This window comes from Haliotis rubra, unplaced genomic scaffold (genome assembly GCF_003918875.1).
Source record: "Haliotis rubra isolate DU_JTF1 unplaced genomic scaffold, ASM391887v1 Scf1432, whole genome shotgun sequence".
Taxonomy (NCBI): domain Eukaryota; kingdom Metazoa; phylum Mollusca; class Gastropoda; order Lepetellida; family Haliotidae; genus Haliotis; species Haliotis rubra.
This window is the reverse complement of record NW_025765373.1, coordinates 149,804-159,824: the sequence shown is the minus strand read 5'-3', so window position 1 is coordinate 159,824 and position 10,021 is coordinate 149,804.

Here is a 10,021-nt window from a genome sequence, read left to right as displayed (position 1 = left end):
ATGGTAAGCATGTCCTGCACTACCCGTAGCACACGCCATATAGTAGAGGCATGTCCTGCCCTACCCGTAGCACCCTCCATTCCCAAAATTTGCCAACAAATGGAAGTAGTGTTTGCTTGACTATACACAGCATTACTCTTTTTTATGCGATCGGTTATAGAAACAAACCAGACTGTCAAGTGATAGATGGATGAGAAAGTCCAGTTGGATAATGTTTAGTATAATACCACCCAAGAAGTACAGAAAGTGTGCCAAAGTTAGTGTCATCCAATAAAACAGGTTGTGTCTCATTACACCGTACACTTTATTACCAAACCTGCCAAAACAACATTCAGTGGTCACTTGGGGTGCCTCTCATTTCCCATTTATCTAACAACAAGTTGTTTTAAAGATATCTATCAAACCAGAAAGAACCAGATTACTGCACTCTGTCTGTCAGAAACCATTTATCTTACAGAATAAAGCTTCGAGGAGGTAACTAATGAGCGAAAATAATCTGCAGTAATATGTTTCTTACACAGATCCAAAATAGCCTTTTTTCAGGATTTCATCTATTATCATCATCACATTTGTGCCAAAAAAATATAACATAATGTTCTTTAGTTACGTCTTTCGGCGTAACTGCTCATGCCCATTTGGACTTTGAGCGGTTACATCATATGTGTCGATAAAGGCAAAGATGACAATGAAACTACATACGGCCTATGGACAGGTATTATCATTTCAATACCATAAAGGACACAGACGAATGTGATTTCGACGGATGCGCGAGTAATGTGTTAATAAATTGCAACCGTTCTTATGAGTACAACCATTCTTGACGACTTAAATCTATGTTTTGAGGTGCCTAATCTTCTGATTTGTGAAGAATGTGAGTGAATCTGACTGTAAATGAGTGTCTATGCCAGTGTTAAATTTTTAACATCATACCCTAATATGAATCACAGTAACAGAACTGATATGTGTAATAACTGCCTTTTCAACTCTGGTATAATCTTGCTTGTTTCTTTTAAAGACGCCTATCTTTTCACATCTGATTTGGGCCAAGCACTACCCTGGGTGTGTGGTTCTGCATGTAACAGGGACTCAGAAATAAAATGTTAAGTACAACAAAAACATTATAAATAAAATGCATGAATTGCATTTGAAATTAGGCTCTCATAATCATAATCGCATGGGTTTCTTACCCAAAATGAGTATAAAGAAACAGACATTGCATTTCAATTTAATTTAATTTAATTTAATTTGATTTAAATTAATTGCATTTCACTGCACTGCATTGCATTGCATTGTATCTGTTATTGGTATTGTTACACGGAAGTTAAATCCAATAGAATATGCATTATACTTTATCAGCGTTAATTGCTTTGCTCACTGGGACTTTTCCGAGGAATACTAATTGTCCTCGGTTTATATATGTGTTAACATTATTGTGGTATTAGTTGATGTCACTTGCATTTGGATGAGACAATTAATGTCATTGCAATTTATATGTATCTTTTAAATGTTAAAGGACATACTAGCAGAAATATGAAGTCTAGAAGCATATAATCCTTGAATATGCTTCAGAAGCGTTTTACACCAAATGAGTAGGGTCTTTGTGCAGAAGGTAAATCAAAGCAAGTTAGAATTGTCACTTCTAGCAGTCACAAAAAGGTAATGTCTATCATTTTACAGCCACTTCACGGAATGCGATGTGTTTGCAACAGCCATATTAGTTGATTTGCTTTGCCTGAGCTATCGTGAGATCAACACCGCCGCTCTGATCAATATCCCAGGTATACCAAGGTGTGTCATTTTGATGTTGGGCAGAGCTCTAAGTGATGTTCACCGCGTTACTTAAACCGTTCAAGCATAGGTATGAAATATTGCATTTGGCTGTCATTCTAACCAACAATATCCAACAGTAAATGTATTGTGTATTTCTACCCAATTGGGATACGGTGGCATACATCAAGTTAGCGAACCTGACCACCCGATCCCGTTAGTCGCCTCTTTACGACATGCATGGGTTGCGGAAGACCAATTCTAACCCGATCGGATGGTCACATGACTGTAGTCACATAACTGCTGTGACAGATTTAGATCCAATAACTGCTGTGTCAGATCTTTGACTTAAAAAGTGTCACTCTTACCGATATGGATCGCGAAATCATAGCTATATACTTTGATGGACCTTGTTTTTCTTTTTAAAAATACTTGATACAATATTTCAACATATGGAACAATAAACAGAAATGACATCAATTTATATCAATAAATGTTGTCCCCGACGTATTGTGAAAGTGTTTTTATGATTTAGATGTTGTCCCCTGCCTGTGTCTATCTCTTCAGATGTTTTCAGACTGTTAATCTGCATTCATTTGTTCCTGCAGCTGTCGATTTGACAGCAAGACGTATCAACTAGTAGTGTTGGGGCAGTGAGGTAGTTTCGTGGGTAAATCGTTCACTCCCCATTGGTTACAATCATGTGTGAAGGCCATTTCTGGTGTCCCCCGCCGTGGTATTGCTGGAATATTGATAAAAGCGGCATATAACCATACTCACTCACTCCTAGTATTGATTCAAATAAGAATAAGACAAACTCATCTGAGATCATATATGCAAGAGTTACCGGGAACTCTTCTGTTTTCAAAGATATGGGCAGGTGAATCGGGTTTTATATAGCTGCCCAGAACGCCTAATCTGAAGGCTCGATTATTTACAGATCGCTGCCATAATGGAAAATTGCTGAGTGCGGCGCAAAACTCTTCACTCACTCAAACTGTAAGGATTGAACGCAGGGAACATCGGGGAATAACATCCATAATGACAGTATGCACAATTTTCTTTAGTAATAAAAAGACAATAATAATAGGTAACCTTTCTTGCCAATACGTAGACTTCAGAAAATACACGATGGCATGCGAGACAGTGGCTCGTCCTGTCGCAACATGGGTTCGAAATCGAACAAGAACCACACGGATATTTGTAGACTTGTAGGAAATCACCGGCCAACGGTGAAAGAAAAGATCGTCCAAGACCTGGAAGACCGACGAAGACCGATGAAGACCAATGACCTTGATGACCAAGATCTAATCCATCTCATCATTTCTAAGACCATGCCGACGAACAGCACCCGCATTAGAGAGTGGACGTCAGACAATCACATAAGAGTCATAAAGATTTTGATCCTTGAGGGCCACTCGGCGAATCACATCGAAAAGCGATTGACAGCAGGACGAGTTCTGAGTCCTATTGAGTACTCGTACAGCTGAGATGACCCATGCACGTCTTTTGTGTGGTGATATAGTGATGGTGTGAGGTTGAATTTCGTATGCCTGCAAGTGGGATCTCATTACAGTACCGGGACTTTCCAACGTTACCAACAGGAAGTACGTAGTTGATAACCACCCCCTTACCAGTCGTCCGATATTCATGGACGACAACGCTAAACCTCACCGATCTAGAGTCGGCATCTCCCATTTGCAGAACAACGCCATCGAAGTATTTCCATCGCCCGCAAGAAGCCTCGATAAGAATTCAATCGAACATCATTGGGACAGTCTTGGGCGCGAAACTCCTGCCAGTTTGTTATATGGCATATCAACAATTTTCGTGGTAGGCAGATATCGCAAACGATGAGAAGCACTTAACGTCTGGGGATTTTAAAATCAATATTTTAAAACTATTTGATATATTTTTAGAGCTACAAATCATTGACATGACTGATTTTGAGGGATACATAGAACCATATTTTGGGGACACGAAAGAACTATTTCTAAGGACCTTCGAAGTGCCGGGCCTCTAAGCCCCAGGAAGCATCATGATGGTTATCACCTTGTGCAGCAACATTCAAACCAAATGAACCCAGCGATTAACATTACTTTTCGAAAACCATAGGTCCATGCATGCATATCCTGATGCAAAAGCAGTACGAGGATGTCTCGTCATGTCTATGTTAAATGATGCAGTGCATAGTTTTGTGGTAATCATCCGAGACAGAAGCAGTTAAATATGTCATGTATTTACGACCATTTAGCGCAGTGGTGTGCTGTTTCCCAGTCAACATCAATGTGTTCATTGATGCCGAGCATAGTTAATGACCATGAGACTGAAGCAATATGTCATATACTCAGTGATAGCTGAAAATGACAGTAAATGAAGTTTATATGGATAATTTTGAATTTACTTTCATGGTACTGTATTTAATTACTCACACGGCACTACACAAGTCAACAGTTGTTATTCACAAATCCTGTATAAGCAATGATTTTTTCGAACACATAAGGTTCATGCAACCATATGCTGATCAAAATAATTAAATTACTTTATGGTGCTGCATTTAATTACTCCCATTACACTTAACAAGTTTTAAATATCGACAGCCAACTTGCCAAGACACGTCGAGAGATGTTATTTACAAACCGTGTATAAGTAATGAGATGTAACTAGATCTAGAAACTACTTCGTGCACTCTTTATGTTTGATTGAAATTTATGATAAAGAATAAAAAACGGAACTTGTAAACACAGATCGATATACCACGTTTTACGTGTTAGGACGAATTTCGACCCAAAGAGGATGTAGTGAGTGAGTGAGTTAAATTTGTACATCGCATCGGCAATATTACAGCCATATAGCGATGAAACCAAGGTAATCAATTTAAAATATCTGTCGACAAAGGACAGTAAAACCAACTAGACTATCACAGATGTATATTTAAAACTAGCAATTAAATCTATAATACTTTAACTATAGAGGACGATACAATATAAAAACAGGCTATAGATCGCCAACAACTGAAGGTAGATCACTATACCAGGGACCATGGGGACTTACAGTGCCTTTGCTACCTGCATGGACCCTAGTTGGATTTACTCAGTCCCTTCAGCCGATTGTAGGAAATATTTAGCCAAACTTAAAAAGAACAAAAATACTACGTTTAAAAATCTGGTAAGCTTAAATTTAACTTTGAAAGTTTTGGGACTTACTTTTTTAATTTTAAGATACTTTACCCCCCTTTGAGGGTACAGACACAAACAATCGCAGTTACTAATTTATACTACCATGTCTAAAATACCATTTATCTATTTGCAAAACATATTTTTCAAAATGTATCTGATAATTCTATTTCCTTTAAAAAATCAATTATTAAATGATAATTAACATTACTAAAAAGATCCTTCAATGTTTTGACATTGAAATAGTTATCCCTTGTGAGAGAGAGAATCAATAAAGTCAAGCAGGACATGCTTGACCGTGATTCTTTCATCACAAGGGAAGCGAAACGGAGGATCTTCACCTTTAAGCAAATATTCATGTGTATATCTTGTGTGGCCAATACGACATCGTCGTATGATGACCTCTTCAAATCTGGACTGACAACCAAAGTAGGTGTAACCAATATAGGGTTTTATTTCGTGTAATTTATTTCTACCTAATTGGGTGTCCCACGTCTTCTGCATCAGATCACGAACATAAGAGCTGATGTTAACTTTATAATCAGAGTATGGAATAAGAAATGGTGTCACAGATTTGTTGAGTGCTGCCTTGGCAGCAAGATCGGCCATTGTGTTCCCAGACATGCAAACGTGGCTAGGTAACCAACAAAAGACGATGTCATATTGGCCAAGATCGTTATATAATTCAATAATTTGAATTAAAAGTGGATGTTTGCAAGGTTTTTAATAGCCTGAAGGCATGAAAGAGAGTCTGAATAGATGATATATTGTTTGTATTTAGGGTGTTTTTGAATATATTTTAAGGCTGTTAATATGGTGTTAGATTCTGCTGTGAAAATTGAGCTGTGATCTGGTAATCAAGAAGATATTGTTCTGGATCCAATGACAGTGGCACAAACCACTGCGCCGCCATCCTTGGACCCATCTGTAAATAAGGATTTATATGTATTCTATTTAGTTTTTAATTGATTATACTCAATGTAGTGAGCGTTAGGTCGACTTGTGGCCTAACCAATTGCCAAGGAGGAGAGGAAAGAAGACGGGAAGGTGATATATTTTCCAGCTCAATGCCGGCAGCAGTAATGAATGGTTTAATACTGCGCCCAAGAGGCGGAACAAGAGAAGATTTATTATTGTACAAATCCTCATAAAGAGGATTAAAGACACAGTGAAATGCAGGATTAGACTCGTTAGAATATAGTTTGGTAATATATTGTAATGATAATTTTATACGACGTTGAGTAAGAGAAGGCTCATCTGCCTCGACGTAGAGACTGTCAACAGGGGAGGTTCTGAATGACCCAAGACAAAGTCTCATACCTTGGTGATTGACAGAATCTAATAGTTTTAGGTTGGTTTTGCAGGCTTCACCATATATGTATTTTGTTTAAGCACAACTGCAGTTGCCGTTCAATAGTATGCATATTCTTACCGCGACAAGAAATGTTACAATCATCCACAAACAGTGATCCATCGATTGAATCATTTAAAATCTGGGATAAACTGTTGATCTTAATACTAAACAATGTTACAGATAAAATACTGCCTTGTGGGACACCCTTATCCTGATTATAATGGTCAGACAGGGTTGAACCCACTCGGACATGACATTGCCTGTCTGATACAAACTGTGATATAAAGAGAGGTAAACGACCCCTTAAACCAAAATCATGTAAATCCTTTAAAATGGCTTGCTTCCAGGTGGTATCAAAGAATATCGATACTGCATGTTGTTTATGTACTATTGCATTTTTGACAAAGGATTCTTAACGTACCAAATGATCAATGGTACTACGATTTTTCCTGAAACCACATTGAATATTTGTTATAAGGTTATTGGTTTCAAGATACCATGTTAACCTATTGTTCACCATTTGTTCCATGGTTTTACAGACTCAACTCGTCAAATAGATTGGTCTATAATTAGACGGATCAGTATGATCCCGACCAGGTTTTGGAATGGGGACTACAATGGCATTACGCCACGAAGTTGCTAAATTCCCTGAAGTCCATATTATATCAAAAATATTTAGAAGTGTTTTCAAAAAAGATTCAGGTAAATACTTCAAGAGCTGATAGTGTATATTATCAGCTCCTGTTACTGTATCATGAGCTTGCTCAAGGGCAGTGTGGAGCTCATGTAATGAAAATAGTTATTTATAGTTTTCGCCATTGTCTGAGTTACAATTTATTCTCTTCTTCTCCTGTTGTTTCTGGTATTGTTGAATTTCTGGGACGTAATTTGACGAAGAAGAGTGTTTGGCGAGAGTTTCACCAAGCTTATAGGCAATGTTAGACTTACCAGTTAATAGATTGTCACCATCCTGCAGTTGGTGAACAGTAGATTTGGAACCTTTGCCCTTAATTCTTTGAATCATGTTCCACACCTTTGAAATCGGTGTACGGGAATTTATCTTGGAAACATACTTTTAAAATTTTAACTTTATCTAAATTATGGACTGTAGGATGTTGGCGAAAATATGTTTCTGCTTTCTTCCTACTTTTTTATGGCCTGTGTACATTCATTATTAAGCCATGGTTTACGAGTATGTGGAATTGCAGAGGACTTGGGCATACTTTGGCCAGCAATGTCATTGAGTATATCTGAAAACGGCTGTATAGGATCTTCGCTGTTCGGAAAAGCATCATGTTTTAAGTGATCAATACATAGTGTTTTATATAATGACCAATCAGCCCTGGCGAAGTTCCTTCTTGATATAGGTGGATCATCACCAGGGCTTATTGTTTTGAGAATGGTGGGGAAGTGATCACTCCCACATAGGTCATCATGGACCATCCATTCAAATTCATTATATAAAATGGAGTCAGCAAGTAATAGATCCAGGTAAGAATATGTTCCCGTAGCTGGATGTAGATAAGTGGATGAATCACCATTGAAAATACATAAATTATTATCAGAAATGAATTCTTCGAGGATTTTACCTTTATTATAAGTATGGACACTTCCCCAAAGCGGGTTGTGTCCTTTCAGATCACCCATGATAATACATGGTTTTGGAATCTGATCATACAGATTTTGCAGATCTTACAGTCGGATATCAGAAAGCGGTGAGATATACAACCTGCACAGCGTTAACGCAGTGTGTAAAGTGATACGAACAGCTACAGCTTGGAGATTGGTATTAAGAGGGACAGGGCTATGTATAATACCCTGCCGTACTAAAATACAAACACCTCCAGTTGCTCTATCTCGTGGAGGGAAGAAGAAATGATAATCACTGTATTGTTGAAGGTATCTGTGTTTTTAAGAAAGGTTTCTTGAAGACAAAATGCTGATGGATGCAAGTCCTGTATCAATAATTGTATTTAATTAAAGTTATTTTTAAGACATCTGCAATTCCACAGATATGGACAATTCCACAGATATGGGCAATTGAATCATGGTGCCTCAATTGGTGATCGCCCTCGTGAATGTGAGGAGGAGGTGTCCTGTGAAGATAGGGTAACCTCCATGTCTAGAGGTCCAAATGGGTTCTCAAGAGGAACCACTAAAGGTGAAGGGATGGTTGGTGTCTGTTTCTTATTCATTTGTTTTTCCTTTCGTTTTCGACAAGTAAAGTGTGTCGTTCTGTTTGTCAGACGTTTTTGATTGTGTCTCAGTCTGAGATCCAGATGATGCTGTAGTTAATGTGGAAGTCGATGGTTTCATTGAAGTTGAATTCATGATTTTTCTGATTTGACCAACAGCAGGTCAGTCTGGCATGTCATGGAGACTGCTACTACAGAGGGAGATACTGCGCAGAGTATGTAATGTTTGATCGAGTGGAGACCTCAGTTGATAGTAACCTTTTGACGTCAAGGTAGGAAATATTTTTTTCACACTTTAGTTTCATTATTTGTGACTCCTTTTGCCACACTGGGCAGGACTTACAGGAAGCACCATGTGGGCCATGACAATTTGCACACTTAAATTCTTTATCGCAATCTGTGGTTTCATGACTATCATTGCATCGATAACAGATCATTGATTCGCGACAAGAATTCGAGCCATGCCCAAATTTCTGGCATTTGAAGCATCGGAGTGTACTTGGCACATATGTTTCCACTCCGATATTGGATTGCGGAAGCGAAGTTCGTGCAAAAGTCAAGAGATAGGTGTTACTGTTTGTGAAGACGCCATCTTTTTAATTGTGAAACGTTTAACAGCTGTAATACTTTAATCTTGTTGCTCTGCTGCAATGTCCTCCACTGACATGTCGGGCAGACAACGAGTCCTGTCACGTATGATGCCTCTACACGTGTTTAATGTTCTGTGCACGGACACAGTAACATCAATATTTGCAAATGTTCGGATTGACAAAAGATTGAGCGATTGCTGTCTCCTTGCACATTCCACTAGAAGCGAGCCACTACGGAGACGGGCAACGTTTTTTACATCCCTACAAATCCCATATACAGCTTTGGAAATAGCAAAAGGATTTGAGTTTATGGGGAGATAATCCAATGCTTCTATTACCAGAAAACGAGCCCAGGAATCATCATTTGTAGACATATCTTTGATCGACAGTTTCAATTCTTCGCTTCTTTTCATTTCGATTTGAACCAGGCATTTGTTGTTTCATGATGAAAGGAAAAATGTTTCACCACCTCTGCTCCCAACCCACCACGGAGTGTCAACAAGGACAGTGTCATGTAGCACCGGATCTCAGAGATGCTGAGACCAGAGATACAGGGGTGTTATACTCCAGAGAATATTACACAAAAAGCAGTATTTGTATACCTGATTAAATGTCAGGGTGGTTCTGCCCATGGCGAGAAATAGGATACATGCTGAATTTGGAGGTCAACATCACTAGATTGGCCCATGAGCCACCGCCTCCTGGCATAGGACTCTAGGCAATTAAATATATCAATAGTTTCTACATTACAAATAGAAATGACCAAGACCAATTTAAAAGGTTAAATGTGCAAGGGCCTGACGTGAGCAGCCGATTGATAGAATCGGGCCAATTCTACCACCCGTCTAGGTGAAGTTAGGGCCGAAGTAGTGTGTTGGGCAAAAGGAACACGGTCCAAGGATCCTATTGCCCTCAACCACCAGACTCCCTTCCTCTACC